The sequence below is a fragment of the Clarias gariepinus genome, chromosome 7, assembly GCF_024256425.1.
Source record: "Clarias gariepinus isolate MV-2021 ecotype Netherlands chromosome 7, CGAR_prim_01v2, whole genome shotgun sequence".
In the NCBI taxonomy this organism is placed as follows: Eukaryota; Metazoa; Chordata; class Actinopteri; order Siluriformes; family Clariidae; genus Clarias; species Clarias gariepinus.
The window spans coordinates 31542975-31559999 of NC_071106.1; the positions used below are offsets into that span (position 1 = coordinate 31542975).

The window sequence follows — 17025 nt, forward strand, 5'->3', positions numbered from 1 at the left end:
GTCAGGTTGGAGATTAGATTATTGTCTGCCAGACACACCAGCATGCTGACATGGGTTTTCAGCCACACGCATACACGGCATAATTGTTTCATGTGAGGGAACTACTGTAGTTCCTATTAAATCTGCTTGCTCTCTTTTTTTTTTTCCTTGTCCGGGTCAAGACATTAACCAAGAACTGTTATACCTTACTGGATAACAAGGAATCGCTGATACAGTACTGTGTCGTTTCATCTAGTTTTAACTCTGCTGGCCTAATTAGAGGAGATCATGTGCAAGATTTGTAGAAAGCCAAAGATGGCTGAGAGATGCCTTAGGGTAGCATTAGCTACTGAATAGTATTGTAAAACATTAAAATACCAACAAATGTGGTGCATTTTCTCTCGATTGATTGCTTTAAGTACTATAGAATATATATAAAGATAGGAAAAAAAAAAGGTGGGGGGGGGGGGACAACTAGCTTTACCCGGAAATAAGAAGTCAAGCCACTCTGCTGGCCGCCCTGGAATTTTAAATGCATCAGCGTCTCTAATGATTCATTCAATCCACGGTTACACAATCTTCAGCGGGGTTCCCACTAACATCTTTGACCTCCAGAAAGAATGTGAGCCACTTCCCCCAGCTGTGAGCTTCGAGTCTTCACAATACCTTCCTATCTAATGTGGACTGTGTACAATGTTGTTTTCTCACAGCATCGGCTACAGGTTTGTAAGGGCGTTTTTTTACAATACTTTTTCACTACTGATTTGTACCGTGCTCAGGAACGATGAAGTCGATCATTGGCGATCTTCTCCTGTTCTACGATACACTCTCAATTCTACTTCTATTCTCAAGTACAACTGTCTTCGATACCTGATTTAGTTCGTGCCCGGGTTCGCTCTATCTATCATTTGTCTGCACTTCTCGAGCACGGAATGCATGTGTTCTCACTGATCAAAATGAACCAGACTTTAAAAGTGTCTTGGAAGTGCTCTTGGAAACTGTTACAGGGCCATAATGTGAAAACACCCTAAGATAAACTTTTTCTTTTTTTTTTTTTTACTGCACGTCTAAAATCACTGTTAGAAAAATTGCAATTAATGATTTAATCAACCAGAACGGGTAAAAATAAATATTAAAAAAAATAATAATAATTTTAAAGGCACGAGAATAAATAGATAAAGTCATAGAGTGTTATTGAGTGTCATGAGGTTTAGACGTTACATTCACCACAGCATGTTCGAAATCAACACAATTGTGAACAGATCTGTACGAGCTATCCAGCTAGGTGCAATAAGTTCAAATCAAAGAAGCTTTCTCACAAACTGTGCTGACAACTTTTGCTGACTATTTATAAACTCAGCAAAAAAAAAAAAAGTCCCTTTTTCAGGACTGTGTATTTCAACAATAATGTTGTAAAAATCCAAATAACTTTACAGATCTTCATTGTAAATGGTTTAAGCAATGTTTTCCATGCATGTTCTATTAACCATAATCAATTAATTAACATGCACCTGTGGAATGGTCGTTAAGACCTTAACAGCTTACAGAAAGTAGGCATTTAAGGTCTCAGTTCTAAAAACGCAGGGCACTAAAGAGACTTGTCTACCGACTGTGAAAAAACACCCAAAGAAAGATGCCCAGGGTCCCTACTCATCTGCGTGAACGTGCATTAGGCATGCTGCAGGGAGGCATGAAGACTGCTGATGTGGCTAGGGCGATAAATTGCTATGTCCGCACTGTGAGACGCCTAAGACAGCGCTACAGGGAGACAGGAAGGACAGCTGATTATCCTCGCAGTGGAAGACAACACCTGCACAGGATCGGTACATCCGAATATCACACCTGTGTGACAGGTACAGGATGGCCACAACAACTGCCCGAGTCACACCAGGAACACACAATCCCTCCATCAGTGCTCAAACTGTCCGCAATAGGCAGTCCATGAGGAGGAGATGCACTGCAGTACTTCAAGCAGCTGGTGGCCACACCAGATACTGACTGGTACTTTTGATTTTGAGCCTCCCTTCATTCAGGGACACATTGTGAAACATTTTTAGTTTATGTCTTATGGTGTTGACTCTCTTAATGTGTAAATATTTGTATGAACACTAAGTTTACTGAAAGTAAAAACAGTTGAAAGTCAGGAGACGTTTTTTTTTTTTGCTGAGTATAGATGCCTGAAGCACTAGACGAAGTGATGGATGACCCTCCATAGGCTGGAGCGCAGGTTTTGTGTACGGCTGTGCGCAATATTTAATCATATTAATATTGCAATTAGGGAACAACAGGCTTCAGAGGTGAAGCAACAAAGCAATATATGCAACAATTTGTAAGAAAAAATAAAAAATGTAAAGCGTTATGTACAATGCCCCGTTAAATACTCGACATGCCTAATTTTTTTTCATATTAAATACAATTATATAGATTACATTAAAATCGCCTAATTACATAGTTTAAAAATGAGCAGCAACCTTATTTCTTCTCTCATCTGTTCCAACCACTCAGCATCATCTGTCGTCATCTGCACCTGTTTCCCACTGATGGTTCATGCCTTAATTTAGATGGTTTTTTTTTTATGCTTCAATGATTCATAGGTCACTGTGTGGCTTAACAAACAAACAAAAAAATTGTTTCATTCCTCGAAACTGGTCGGGAAGAGCGACTGGACTAAAAATAAGAGACAAAAAAAAAAAAAAACTAAAGGCCAAAAAGTCCTTCAGAAAGCCTGGAGAACTAATCCTTAAGTATTCCGGTCTTTAATTTAAACATAGGTTCATGTTCGGAGCCAGAAGACATTCCAAGCGTGGAAGGCTAGCATGGCTTTATCTGTTTGGCGAGCACAGACAAGAGGTGCCAAGATCCATCAGATAAAGGCTTGAAGTCAGACAGCTAAATCTATTAATGTTTGTATAGGACTAAAAGCAAACATTTTTTTTATTCTAAAGCTGCAGCCACCAGGTTTTTCAAAATTATCCTACTTCATAGTCTTCGTGTTGGGTAAAATATTTTTAACCAATGCCGATACACCGAATACTGTTAACACACCAATATTCAATTTGGATTAATCAGCCAACATTTTAGCATTAGTAGCAATGACTAGATGTCTCTGGACATCAAATTTTCATACTATATGGTCATGTGGGAGCCATCCAGTTTTATATAAATCTAAATCTGTGCCTCCTTTTTCTTCTCCTCCCTGGACATCCTCAGGCATACACTCCCCTGCGGGCAGCTGAGTAACTATGACAGCCTGGTCCAGTGTGCCTGCGTGTGTGTGTGTGTGTGTGTGTGCGTGCGTGCGTGCGTACGTGCAGAGTATACTGCAGTGGGCATGTGTGAGTCATGTACAGCACTGGGACGACGTGCGCGGAGCTGAATATATCAAATGAAGTCGATCAACGAGCTGTCGTCGCGGGCCACGCTAAATTGAAGCTGCAGTGAAGAGGAGCGTGCTGGAAGGTTGAAGGGTTAGAGCCGCACTCGAATTAGGAGTGAAGCACCTCCGGCCTGCTGAGCATTTCTTGTTTCATTAGGCCCTGAGCATCAGGCCCGGGTTTAGTGGCTGAGAAACACAAGATCGCATGCTAGCTAAATGGGCTCCCCTGCTGACTCCTTGGATGGAGGCCTTTATTTTTTTCTACGAGTGTGTATATTTTCCTGACGTTACAAGCTAACAGGATGAGGGACAGGGCTACGGGGGGTCCTGAACTTCACAGGCTCTTTTTGTAACCAGAGAGCGCAGAGGACAGTCTAATGAGGAGTGATGACACTCCTGATGAAGGGGAAATGACAAGAAGCAGGGGGTCTGACCAGGCGGAGGAGGCCTTCCGCGTCTGGAGCGTTCGTGGTGGGAAGGGGGGTTGTTTTTTCGCTATTATTCGAGCTGTGTTCTGTGTCCTAATTAAAAATCTGCTTAATAAAGCCTTGAAAATGTTAAATTTCAAAGGAGCTGTGCAGAAACTAAGGGACTTGTGGAAGAAATCCAGGCACACATGATTACGCACGTACTGTTTTACAGTTATTTGGTCAATACCACTGGTGAATTCCTGAATCTGATTGGTCAGAAAGTAATGAAATTAAATGTCTTTGGCATGTGTGGAGAAAACCCACCAAGAACAGGCAGAACAGCCAAACTCAACACGCAGGTGGAGATTGAACCCATGACCCTAGATGTGCGAGCCCACAGTGCTAACCACTTTGCCACCACTGCGATGGCAAACGTGTGAATGTTCTACAGTAATAATACACAAATGCATCGTTATTAACCAAAGAAAAAACATATATTCATTTCTCCTGTTAAGTTTTCTCTCTCGAGTCCCCTGGAGATTTTTCTCCAAACAAGACAAGCTGCATTTTCATCTTAATAACTTCAGGCATGAGAAGAAAAAAAATAAATAAATAAAAAAAATAAATAAAAAGTTAAGATCTACACATACATAGCGCAACACGTGTAGCGACAGGAACTTCTGGCATGTGTTCTTGTGCATAATAATACAAACTAGGGATGTTGATGATTAATTGATGATCTATTCCTTCTTGAAGAATTTAACTAATGGATATAAAAATGTTGGCATAATATTGCTCCTGGCTTACTTATTTATTAACTTCTACTCAACTTGTAGTTCGAGTGATACATACAGTAATCTTAAAAAACACTGTTTTTATCAGCCTTGTTTTTAAACAAAGATTTTTTTTACTTTTTTGGCTGCATGATTAATTAGTTTTCCATAACTACCCTATTGCGAGTATGCTGCTAGAACTGTTTAAAGAAAATGTGCTTTTTATCATTAATTATTAAAAACATGGCATGCCATTTATTAATAATGGGAAATTGCAGTTGCTGGCAAAGGTGCTGTGATTTAATGATGTGCTGTTGTTATAAAATAATCGACATTCTTAGTGGTAAGAGTAATACTTCTCACACGATTCCAATTTCCCCCCAAAACTGCACAGCAAAACATTTGTTGCCAGTTCAGCCTAGCAGATGTACACCGTCCGGTGGTGACATATCTTGCATTAGCCGTCGATTAATAGCTTGGGATGATAACTTGGCAGGCATTAATCGGCTATGAGAAGAGATAAAGCAGATAAAGAGCTTATAACTCATGCGGAAAGTGGACAGGACGAAGCCTCCCACTCCCAATCCTGTCATTCGTAATCCATTTTCCCAGTGCATGAAAAACAGAATCCAGAACTGGATTGACTCTCACTCTCTCTCGCTCTCTCTCTCTCACACACACACACACACACACACACACACACACACACACACACACACACACACACAGACAACTGCAGTCTGGGGTCAGACGGAGGTGGAGAAACAGGAGGGACGAGCAAGATGAGAAAGAGATGTTACTGTATGCTTGCACAAAGAGTGTCTGACCGTTCCTCCTCCTCTCCTCTTTCTCTTGTTTGTCTAAAGCGCTTTGAAATCTGTAGGCTGCTACGGAGCTGAATAAACGTCTTCAGACTGATGATATCTGTTCTCTGTGTGCTGGGCTCTCTGATGAGGCTCTGTATACTCAGGAGGGTGAGCTAATGGGTGCTTTGTAAGAAAAATTATTACAAACTGGATCCTGGAGTGGGATACAAAAACATGGTGTAAAGAACGCTGAGGATTATAGATATACTCTTTTACCGCGGAGACAATATGGGGTCACAATTAAGCAGATTAGCGCGGTGCTAACTCGGCGGGTTTACGTTGTGAGTTCGGGGTAGCGGAGACCTTGAGTACAAGTGTTCGAGGGAGGGAAAAAACAACAACACAGTTTTACATTAGCAGCATGTTAACTAGCCGTAAAAACACACTGAGGTCATGGCTTAAACCCACACGTTTAACACGATTATCTGGTTTTAAAATGCTTTGGTTTTACACTCACTGATCAAAGAAAGCTAAAGCAGCTTTATAAGTGTACGTTAAATTTATGAATGTATAATTATAATCCGAATTTCTTCTAAAACAAAATGACCAACAATGACACCAAACTATAGGCTGAAGAGCTGCTTCAGAAAGGCATCCTTCTGCGCCTGTCATATCAGAAACCGTCTAAGAACGTCCTAATGATTATTCACCACTGGCATGGTGTAAGATGAGTGTGTGATTTTTCTGAGAGCTTTAACACCTATTAGTCCATTTGCTATGTCTGAATCGAAATTAAAATTTATACTTTTTGTTTGTTTGGGTTTGCACTGCACATAATTAAACAATCAGAAAAGACAGGATAAAAAGACAGAGTTGACAGAATGGTACATCTAAAAACTGAAAAAAGTTAAAGTTTGTAATAATTTCCAATCCAAGTATAACATTAACTAGTTTAAAAACATTTTGTGAATGTATCCAGTGTTTTTTCTCCATTTTCTTTATTTAAATATCCATGAGGTTTTGCATTTTTGCAGCACTACAGTTAGTTTTGACCAACAGTGTCTCTCGATTCTCAGATCAAAAGCTTGTGTGTGTAAAGGCCCTTTTAAAGGTCCGTAAAAGTGCAGTTTTAAAGGCCCGTATTTTACTATTTCCTCAACATTTTAAGTTAACAGAAGTCTCAGAGATCCCTTAAACTGTGTGTGTGTTTGTTGATGCTCTAGCTGAAATACCCCTCACCGCACTCTTTCTTCAAATTTGCTGTTTCAATGTTTATGTAAAGGAGCTCTGCCTATCTCACAAGCAACGCCCTGCCCGAGGACAGCAGAGTCGAGCAACGAGCCGAGAGAAGCGGATCTTCTGATACGAGATCACATTAGTGGTGAGATCTAATTGGCTTATTTGGGCCCTAATACTAAAATGGAAAAAGAACAAAAAGCAGGGTCTTTTGACCACATCTGTTGTTTGTACATGCACACTGAAGACTCATCAGAACATTATTTTTGCATAATAGGTCCCCTTAAATGAGAGATGCATCCATTTAATACCAGTATCAATCCAATACTGTAAACCCACCGTACCGCAATGATATCAGCTAGACTAATGAACAGACAAGAAGAGAATGACTGCAATCAGGAAACATTACAGCACAGATTACAAACTGCATCATTTAAAATATAACAAGGATGAACCACAGCAAGTATGATACAAGTAGCCTCATAAACCAGCTTCACTATAAATCTGAAATGAAGAGTTTTAAATGCTGGCTAGGATGGAAAAATGTTTCATGAAAACGCTATGTGAGTGAAATATAGCTGCTCTTAGCTCAGAAAACTGTTCTTGATGATCACACGCTTTTGGGGTTTTTATGTTGTTCTTGATTGCTTTTTCACCTAAACCCTAACTCCATCCACTGTATCTAAAACTTAACTAGCTACACACCATAACAAAAAAACTGGTTGAGCAGCCTGGACACATTTTGCTTTTCATGGCCACAGATTCAAAACCCGGGAAAACATAAAAAGAGCTAAATGAAATGTTCCACGATGCCACAATACTTAGCGTCTTTTTTTATTATTATTATTATTATTTTATTGGGATCAGAATCGACCTGAAGTACTCATATGGACGAAAACGATATTGATGCATTAGGAAAAAACCTCCCATATTTGTCCTGGCTAGCTGAATACATTTGAAAATTACATTTGAACCCCATTTACTTCTTAGCTTTATGCCTGGACTAGATTCTGCCTCGCTCAGATAAAATCATTGCTCAAAAGAATAAATGTAAATATGAATAAAATCCATGGTCTAAATGATATAATAGTTTCTCAATCAGCAGGAGATTTTAAATTATAGTGTAAATTAAGGCTTTATGCTATACTATTGTAACAGCTCTTAATTTTCAATCCTGCAACATTTTGTCATCAATACTTAAATACGTACACATCCTCAGAGAACTCCAGTCAGTCCACTTGGCCTCATGGCTTCTGGACATCTGGGATTTTGATCCGCTGTTCTTCTGCAACACAAATAAAAAACACACATTGATTAGAAATAATTGTTATGTGCATGCAAATATGCTGAGATAACACTGAGTGTTATGACAGCTGGGAGAGACATGGCCAAAAGACGTGCAACATAGAGGGAACTGATAGGTAAACCGTACAGATAAACATAAAAAGAACGTTCACAGCATTCCTGACGCCGCTTCAGCTTATTTCCTTCAAGCACCCCCCGTGCAGCTTTTGGGATCAGCTGGTATGCGGCCGTGACCCTAATAACTACCTGAGCCCCGGCGATGGAGACTGGAGTGGGAAGAAGGAAAGTGGGAGGAAAAAGAAAAATGTGAAGAGGAAAAGCAAACCCGAGAGAGAAAGAGGGGGCAAGGAGAACCTAGAGTAGGAAAACGCACATGCTACTGAACTACTTTAAGAAAGCGTGGCAGTACATAGCGCCGCTCAAATCCCAGTAGTGATCAGCAGCTTTCATTAATTAGTGATCAGCAGCTTTCATTAATTTCCTACACACCGCCCTGATAATGCCTGCCTGTGCAAACTGCTACTAGGACAAAACATGAAGATGAAAAGCTCTTTCATGATAAGAAAGCTCATGTTCAATAACAACTAGGGCTGTAGCTATTGAATATTTATAGCTACAGCCCTAGTTGATATTCTTTTCTAAGAATGTTTTTTTGTTTGCATGCTCTTAAAAAGTCTTGTAATGCCACATTCCTGGATTGAACCGCGAACAGGTAAAATCTCGAGATCACAGGTACCAGGTGCCGGTTCTGGTGCTTGGCCGGTGCTGGACTGGAAACCACCGAGAACCGGCCCGCATTTACACTAGACAGGAGCTCAGCGAAAGCTGTATGATAATACGTCACAGGCCACGCACACTAAACAGAAACGAACATGGCCGAAGCCAGTTTACAGTTTTTATCCAAACTATAAAAATTCATTTTAGTATTCAAATGCAGCTTACTCAACGTGTTATAACCGTTGAAAGAGATCGACATAAACAACTAGTTTATTCACTATTTGGTCGGTTGTTTGTAGTTCTTCTCTTATTTTCTCATACGTCCGCGCTCCACATTAACGGACTTTGGGTCTCCGCCATTTTTTTTAAACGCTTCCTATAACTCCGCCCATCGCTCATGACGTCACGGGTTCTTGCGACTAGACCAGCAGAGTTTAGAGGCCGGTTCGGTGCTTATTTTAGAGCACTGGCACCAATTTTTTTCTGTGGAAAAGCGCGGCACTGGTTCCAAAATTGGGAACCGGCACAGGAACCAGAGCAGTGGAAAAGGGGTAAGGAAGTAGGAGAGATTGTCAAGAAGGTTGTCAGAGTTTGGAACGTCTTGGTACCAGAGTTTGGTACAACTTTGAGCATGCTCAATATTATTTTACATAGCCACTGCGTGAAAACATCGCAATAACTTATTCGTTGATCATAGCATTTAGTTTGGAATTGGTAAGTGGTTTCCCCTTTCTGTTCCTACAATTTTTTTTTTTTTTATCCAGGAAACTTTTCAAACTTCCTGAGCCCAAATTATGCTTGTAATCCAAGGTTCCACAAAACAGGGTGGCAGAAGTCTTAATTTCTACCATTTCCTTTTTAGCATTTGGCAGTCAGCCTTATATAAGGCGACTTACATTTTAATCCTATTACACATCTGAGCAGTTGAGGGTGAGGTGCTAATTTTGGCTAGCTAAGTTGAAATTCAAAGACCAGAACCAGTTTGCTATTGACGTGACACGGGCCCCAGATGATAAGGGTACGGTAGGTAGGGTTTTGGTGACCAGGGGCCTCATGTATCAACGCTGCGTACGCACAAAAACTTTGCTTACGCCAGTTTTCACGCTCGCGGTCGGATTTACTAACAGTGAAATTACCGTGAGAATGTGCGTTCTTCCACGCCAACTTCATGTCTGGCGTACGTGTATTTCTTGTGTGTGTTTGTTTTATTTCCGTTGGCGACTCCTAGAGGCAATTATGTTACATTACACACTACAAAGAATCGCACCAACACGTGAAAAACATTGCTATTAATTTATAATTGATAAAATGGGTTAATTGACATAATATTTTTCTACCAATTATGTGATTTATAACATATAAAAGCATTTACAAATGTATACAACCCTTAGTCTATGGCAATGGCAGTGTTGGCCTTATTAGAGGACATTGTCAGTGGCCGAATCCGAAGGGACACGTTTTTAGGGATCACAGTGATTTTCTGGCCCACGATGATGACTGGCTTATTATCCGTTTCAGATTTCCAAGAGCTATCCTCTTGGAGCTCTGTGCTGAGTTGAGTCCAAATTTGGAAAGAGAGACAGCGAGGAGCCAGGCATTACCAGTTCCCTTACAGGTGCTGACAACGCTTGGTTTCCTGGCAACTGGTTCTTTCCAAAGGAAACTGGCAGACCCCTCGGGGTTAAGCCAGTAGTCTTTGAGCCGTGCAATGCCAGCTGTATGGGACGGGATTATCCGCATGTCTAGCAGGTATATAAGGTTTCCATACCATGCAGTTGACCAGCCAAACATTAAAGCGTAATTTGCAGCGATCGCCAGTTTTCCTAATGTAATCGAAGCGATCGACTGCACGCACATTGCTATAAAGGCACCATCTGAAGTCGAATTTGCATACGTGAATCGGAAACATTTCCAATTAATAAATGTGCAAATAATATGTGATGCTCAAATGCGCCTAACAAATATTGTGGCAAGGTGGCCTGGGACAACTCATGATTCATTCATCCTCACAAACAGCATGGTTGGGATGAGGCTCCAAGGTGGCAGGGTGCGCGATGGGTGGCTTCTTAGTGAGTGATGTATTTAAAGGTATTATTCCAGCACAAGTTTTTTTTTATTTTTTTTTTGTTATTAATTCCGGAGGACAAACTTGCAAATAACAAAGTTTTCCTCTGGTCTACCTCCGATAGGAGCACCTCCAATTCACATTCTGTGAAGTTTCTCTTCTTGCTCGTTTTTGCCCTTCGCTTTTTCGTTTGGTTTTGCCAAAGTGGAGGTATTACCATATTTATACGGAGGAGGAGGCAGGGAGGGGTTTTGCGCTCGTGCACGTGTGCTTAATTTCACGTTAATTCGGATGGACAAAGAGAATATGCGTGGGATTCCGCGTACGCAGTAAAAAAATCGGATGTATGAAACACTGCGTACAGCTGTACATTTACAGCTTTGTCCATACGCAATGTTTTAGTATGAATTCAACGCAAGTCTTTGTACATGAGGCCCCAGGAAAGACTAAATTGGAGGTATTTAAATATTAGTAACAATTATTATAAAGCTCTTGCAAGCATCGTGCTGGCAAAGAGAGATTTCGGAAACTAATAAACACATGAGAAATATGAGATGTACACGTTCATAAGCCTTTCAATTACTTCTGGGGTCATTATCTGCTTTTACCCTATATTAAATACTCTATATAAAGTTTTTACTTTAAATACAAAATGGTAAGTAGATAAGATACCCTCCAACAACAGAGCCTTATTTTTTTTACTCAAGTGGTTTAACCAGAGTGACTAGGAAAGAGAGCTCCAGTGGATATTAAACGTCTACACGTGTCTATACGTGTCTATACAAATTTTAGTTGTTGTTTTTTTTAAGTATGCTTCAACATCATAAATATTGCATTCTGATAATAATGTCATCAATCTTGCCTTGGTAATTGTTTGGTGCCTCATACGGAGAATGTTTGATTGTTCATCCTGCCCTGCTTGATCAGGCAGTAACAGTGCTATAACAAACATCAGCTACAATGTCTGGATGTGGGTAAATTATTTACACACCCAGGTGCTGCTGAGCTATGCGTGTCCATGTCCGTGTGTTTACGTAATTGAAACACTGACTTTTTCTGTGTGTTTGATGCATATTGGTTAACGTGATCATATACAAAGGAAATAAAAAGAGCAGGATACAAAAAAAAAAAAGAAATAATTTAATAGCCACTGTAGAGAGAAATAAAACACGTAAATGCCAAAACAATATAGTTCCCTAAGCATTATCACAATACCAGCTTGAGAAATAAACACGGCATATGGCTGTAAAGGCACTCATTTTGTGTACAGCCATTGAAACGTCCGCTGCATGTTTATCAGCCTCGCACACGTTTCCTCATACTCTGAATGCTTTCGTGAGTTTCTATCATTTATCTGATGATCTTGAGATGCAACGTTTGGTCATTCTCCAGATTAAATAACCGGTTGAGTTGGACTCTTCAGTATGTCAAAGAGCACTTCTGAACTAGTCCAGATCATTTATCTTAGACCACAGTGTCACATTTAGAATGCAGAGTGTGTTCCAAATGAGTAAATAGTGTACACTACAAAAGGTATGCATCAAATCCATCAACATTTATTATTTTAAGATGTTTGAGTGTTTAATTTAGGACATGTTCCAAATAACTGTCAAGTTTATACTACAAAAACAAGTATCAAATTCATTCACTTCATGCAACCTTAATATACCGGGTGTTCCAGATCAGTAACAAGCCTACACTACAAAGACGGACACAAAATTCACCTGAAATATTCAGTCTTAAGCTACATGGCCTGATGTAGCAAATCTTTCAAATGAGTGACTCGTGTTTTTGCTCTTCATTCTCAGGTACGCTTGCGTATTCACGCTCTCCCATACAGCAGGTGGCAGCACCCACCTAATTGGTTAGTGAGCCACCATTAAACGCAAGAGAAGCAGAAAAATAACTGATATGTCTTTAAATATCGTGTCATGAGTAACGCTCTCGTGTCTTACTACTTTATCGGCTACTAGCGTTAAAGCTAAAAATAAGCTGATCAGCTTTAATGTAATCAGTGACACAAGTTGAAGTCCACATACGTCTGACTGTCTTTTTTTTTTATTACAAAGAAGTAAAATTTTGTAAAGATCAGTATCTTATGTCAATTTACGCTAAGTTGGACTTCTTTTGTCATCAGCCAAATACACTTCATGTTTGGTAATCGGAGAATGAACCACAGATTAGAAATTAAAAAAGCAGAAGGGATAAAAACGACTTAAAAAGACTAGTAAAAATATTCAGTTCATTCAGTTTAGATTTTCTAATTAATATCTCTTGGTGCAGATGTTTGTTTACATTGAGCAAGTAGCTTATTAGTAGCTCACTATAGGGTGTGCAGGACCCTCTTGTTTTCCTAAGGGTTATGTATTTTTCCCCACCCTTTTGGCCTTTTTGGGCATCTTAACATGCTCAAAAACTCATGAAAATTGGCAGGCAGGTTGGAATCTGCTGCCATTAGGATTTTGCTGGATAGCTCATACACACTTTCACATAGGCACACGAAACTCGTATACATTTAGAGCTCATTGAGCCGAACAACTTTCGCACTGCATGTCCTGGGCTTATAAATTTCTGTATGGCATTATATTGAGTGACACGTTCAGCGACATCACACTGAGGAACATCAGTGTGATGCTTTTTTTCCAGCTTCTGCGGCCTCTTCTACACACGTACACATCACAAATGTTAACACTCACACATGTCTCTCTCACACAGACGCACACGCACAGTTGACACGGCAAATATTTAGGGCCCAAGCTGACATGTGCGGTGCACCCGGGCGGCGATGGCTTTTTGTAGGTTTTAACAAGCTCAAATAAAAGACAGGTTGTTCGGTGGACCTGGGTGGCGATGGCGCAGGGTGCTTGGGCCCGTCATCGTTGTTTGCAACTATATGTATATTTTTTAAGTAGATTACTAAATCCAGCACATAACTGTTCATTTACTCAACATTTGTATTTGAGCGCATAACATAACATCTCAGTTTGAGTAGTTTACACGCCCTCACCTTGTACCGCTCAAGATATGTTTGACGCTTCACGGTTTCGGAGCATGAGACAAACAGGTTTTCAAATTCCCGCAGGAAGTATAACCAATGCACGGACAAAAACCCCCCACTTATTTATATAGATAGCTCTGAAGGTCAGAGGATGAGATTGGCGCATACTACACGTGCGCACACATGGATTTTCAGAGGTTTTTTTCTCAGAAACGATCCTAGGGCCCTAATGTGAAAACACCCTAAAACTACAGCATTAGACTGAGGACATGTTCCAAATGAGTAAAGAGTGCACACTACAAAAATTAATCTGTAAGATTAAATTTTAAGCTAGGGTCTGATCTAGCACAACTTTCAAATGAAGAAAACTAGCGTACACTAGAGAGATCAGCACCAATATTATACGATCTTGAGTCTGATCTAGATGTTGCAAATTATAGAACTAGTGGAGCCTCACAAAGAGGACGTCTAAATTAGTCCACATTAAGTCAAGTGGGGTTTATTGTCATTTCAACCATATACTGTTCAGTACACGGTGAACCAAAACGCTGTCATCCAGAACGGAGTTGCTACATACATGCAACATAAATCAACAGAAACTAACTAGTTAACTAGGACACCTAATTAGCTGACTATCTAAGACAAACCAAATTGACACCATGAATGATTAAAAACTATTCTAAAAGTACTATACAAAAGACATTACAATACAAAAGATAACACGAGACAACAAAGTGCACGTGCAAATGTGCAAACAGGAGCAGCAACGTGACAACATGACACAATGTACAATATACTGTGATGATGTAGTGTGGAATGTCACAGTCTAGGCAGTGGTACCTCAGGTGGTTGAAGTTCTGGGTGCTTGGACAAGGCTCTTAATGCTCTGCCCACACAAAATCATTCCACTATTGTCTGTCCCAAGGCCAGGATGAGAAAGAAGCGAGGGTCCCAGCACTGCCTCCACCACTGTTACAGAAATGAGAGAACCCCTTGCTGGGCCAACAACACGGGAGGAAAAATAAAAAATTATATTTAGCATATGCTCCAAATGAGTTATTAACGTCTGCTAGAAAGCTCAGCCCTTAGGCTTTAACAAACCTAAAACGCAAGGTTCGATTTAGGACACGTTGACTTTAATGACAATTAGTGTAACCTCCGTCACAGAGATGATGTTGTCATTTGTCTTCAACTGTATAGTGTCACGTTCTGGAAACGTTCTAAACAACCTGGGCCGTGCCCCCTATGTGACGAAGAGGAGCTGTGTGTTTGGACATGGCGTATGTGACAGATCCAGGCCATGGCTCGATCGGGCTCACGTGGGAAGCAGCTCTCTCTCAGTCATCGGTGTTTCCACATGCAGCAACGTGAGCACAAGGGAAGGACAGATTTCCGCACGGCTCGAGCAGCACACTTCAAAGCATCCCTAAGCCCTTAAGTTTATAAGACTCAGCAACTCTTTGCGAGCTGTGCTGTAACCACAGTCTTCCCCTTCTTCCTCCCTTATTCACTGAACGCCAGATGGACGGAGCAGAAAAACCGGGAGAGCAGCGGGCCCGCTGGGTGGCCTAGTCCCAAACCGTCTACAACACCTCAACGATCACGACTGAGAAAGCTGCAGAAGATACTGTTAAAATAATGCATGTACATACTCTATAGGGTGTACGACTTGGTTATAAATCCGCATACTGTATCTTTTGGTGTGTACTGTTACAGGAAACAAAGCTAGTAGGGTGATTACTGTCCAGTAACAGTAACGTCAGTGCTTTAACTTCACTGACATTCTTAGGAAACTAAGAAGTTTCCTATAACTTCTTTTAAACCAAAGCAAATTCGTGAACAGTAACAGTTTTGATTTAATGAAAGAACGTTAGGAACAAGACACTATTGTAATGAAGACGCTGTTTAAAAGGAAGGGCAAGATGGGATCACCCTCCCCGCGTGCACTCTTTCTCTTTCGTTCCTTGCTAGCCAGTCATCCATTGGTCGTTTGTTCCCATGCCAGAAGGCAGAAACTTACAAAGGCAAATATTGACTGCGAGCAGGCAGACTCCCAACTGTCTGTGTGTACAGTGTGTGCGTTTGTATTCGAGCCCGCTCAATGCTGCGACAATGAAAGACATTAAAAAGCCATTAAGTCTTACTCTATGCTCATACTAGCGTGTGGAATTGCGACAGATGACCGCTCTAAATGATTTCTGCGCTAATGGCAATTGAAAAATTATACATGAATTGAGACTTATTTTATTTTATGTAAATCACGTACGATGCAATTAAGCAATGAGTGCATAAAAACTTGCCATGGCACATTCTATAGAGCTTACAGCTCTTATAGTGTGACTTTGCAGGGTACGGCATTTCTACAGTTCCCTTGTCACAAGTTTGGTTTCTACTCTACTCTACTTATTTGTTTTTATTCTGGAAAAAAAAACAAACAAATAAATAAAAATACATGAAAACCTGTAACTGTGGTTTCATAATAAACGTTCAATACACTAATTAGTCCAATGCTTTACTTGTGCTTAATTAAACAATTATTTATAAACTACAGCTGTCAGTAAAATATTAATAAAAATATTGAACGTTAACACAAACACACACACGTGTACCTTTCATTTTCTACAGTTAATGCTAACACATTCAAATCCCAATATTCATCAATGAAATGTGCTTTCTGAGGATGGGTCTGTACTTCCTTAAAGTAACACACGGCATGTCTGATTGGACAAAATCTTAAATCTGAGGTTGGAAAAGCACAAATGGAGACAGCTCTGGGGACAGTTGTAGAACCGCAGAACTGATTCAATCTAACAGGACTCAAAACTAGAAGTGTTCTCAGAACTGTGTTTGTTTGCACATCTCTGATATCCGGTTTTGCAATTTGCCTGGCGAGATGTATCCTGTGTCTCCTTAAGGACAATAGAGGGTTTTGAAATTGTTTTCATTTTTAAATAATTTTAACACTTTAAGAACTTATTAGAATTTATTACAAGCTTTAACTTGTTAATGCTGACAGCATACGTATAAATGCTACAACTTCTCGTATTCATTGAAATTAACACACGTGTGCTAACAATTTAATCAGAAAATAAGCTCATGAGAGGAACCTCTTTCATTCATCTATTTTACAAAGGAACATGAAAAACATTAAAGACAGATTTGGTGCCATATTTTGTGACATTATTAGTAGTCATGCAGAACATAGTGTTTGTGTTACTGTAGTAGTTTCTCTAAGTGTCACTAAGTTTAGTTATACGTGTACATACATGAGCGTTAATTCAGATCGTGGTTCATTTTTGTGGCGATTCATGTATCGTTTGATTCACACAGATTCCAAAATTTTTTAAAAAGAGGTCGTCT

The 17025-nt window shown here is 40.1% G+C and overlaps 1 protein-coding gene across 4 annotated transcripts in view; it reads right to left on the reverse strand.

The window, feature by feature from the left end:
• The window catches only part of sipa1l3 (signal-induced proliferation-associated 1 like 3), a 95623-nt gene that overhangs the window by 52850 nt on the left and 25748 nt on the right, over positions 1-17025 (reverse strand). For all 4 annotated transcript variants that reach the window (XM_053500199.1, XM_053500198.1, XM_053500201.1 and 1 more), the window contains exon 2: positions 7790-7865. The gene's annotated coding sequence lies outside the window, so the exon portion shown is untranslated. The remainder of the gene's footprint in view (positions 1-7789; positions 7866-17025) is intronic.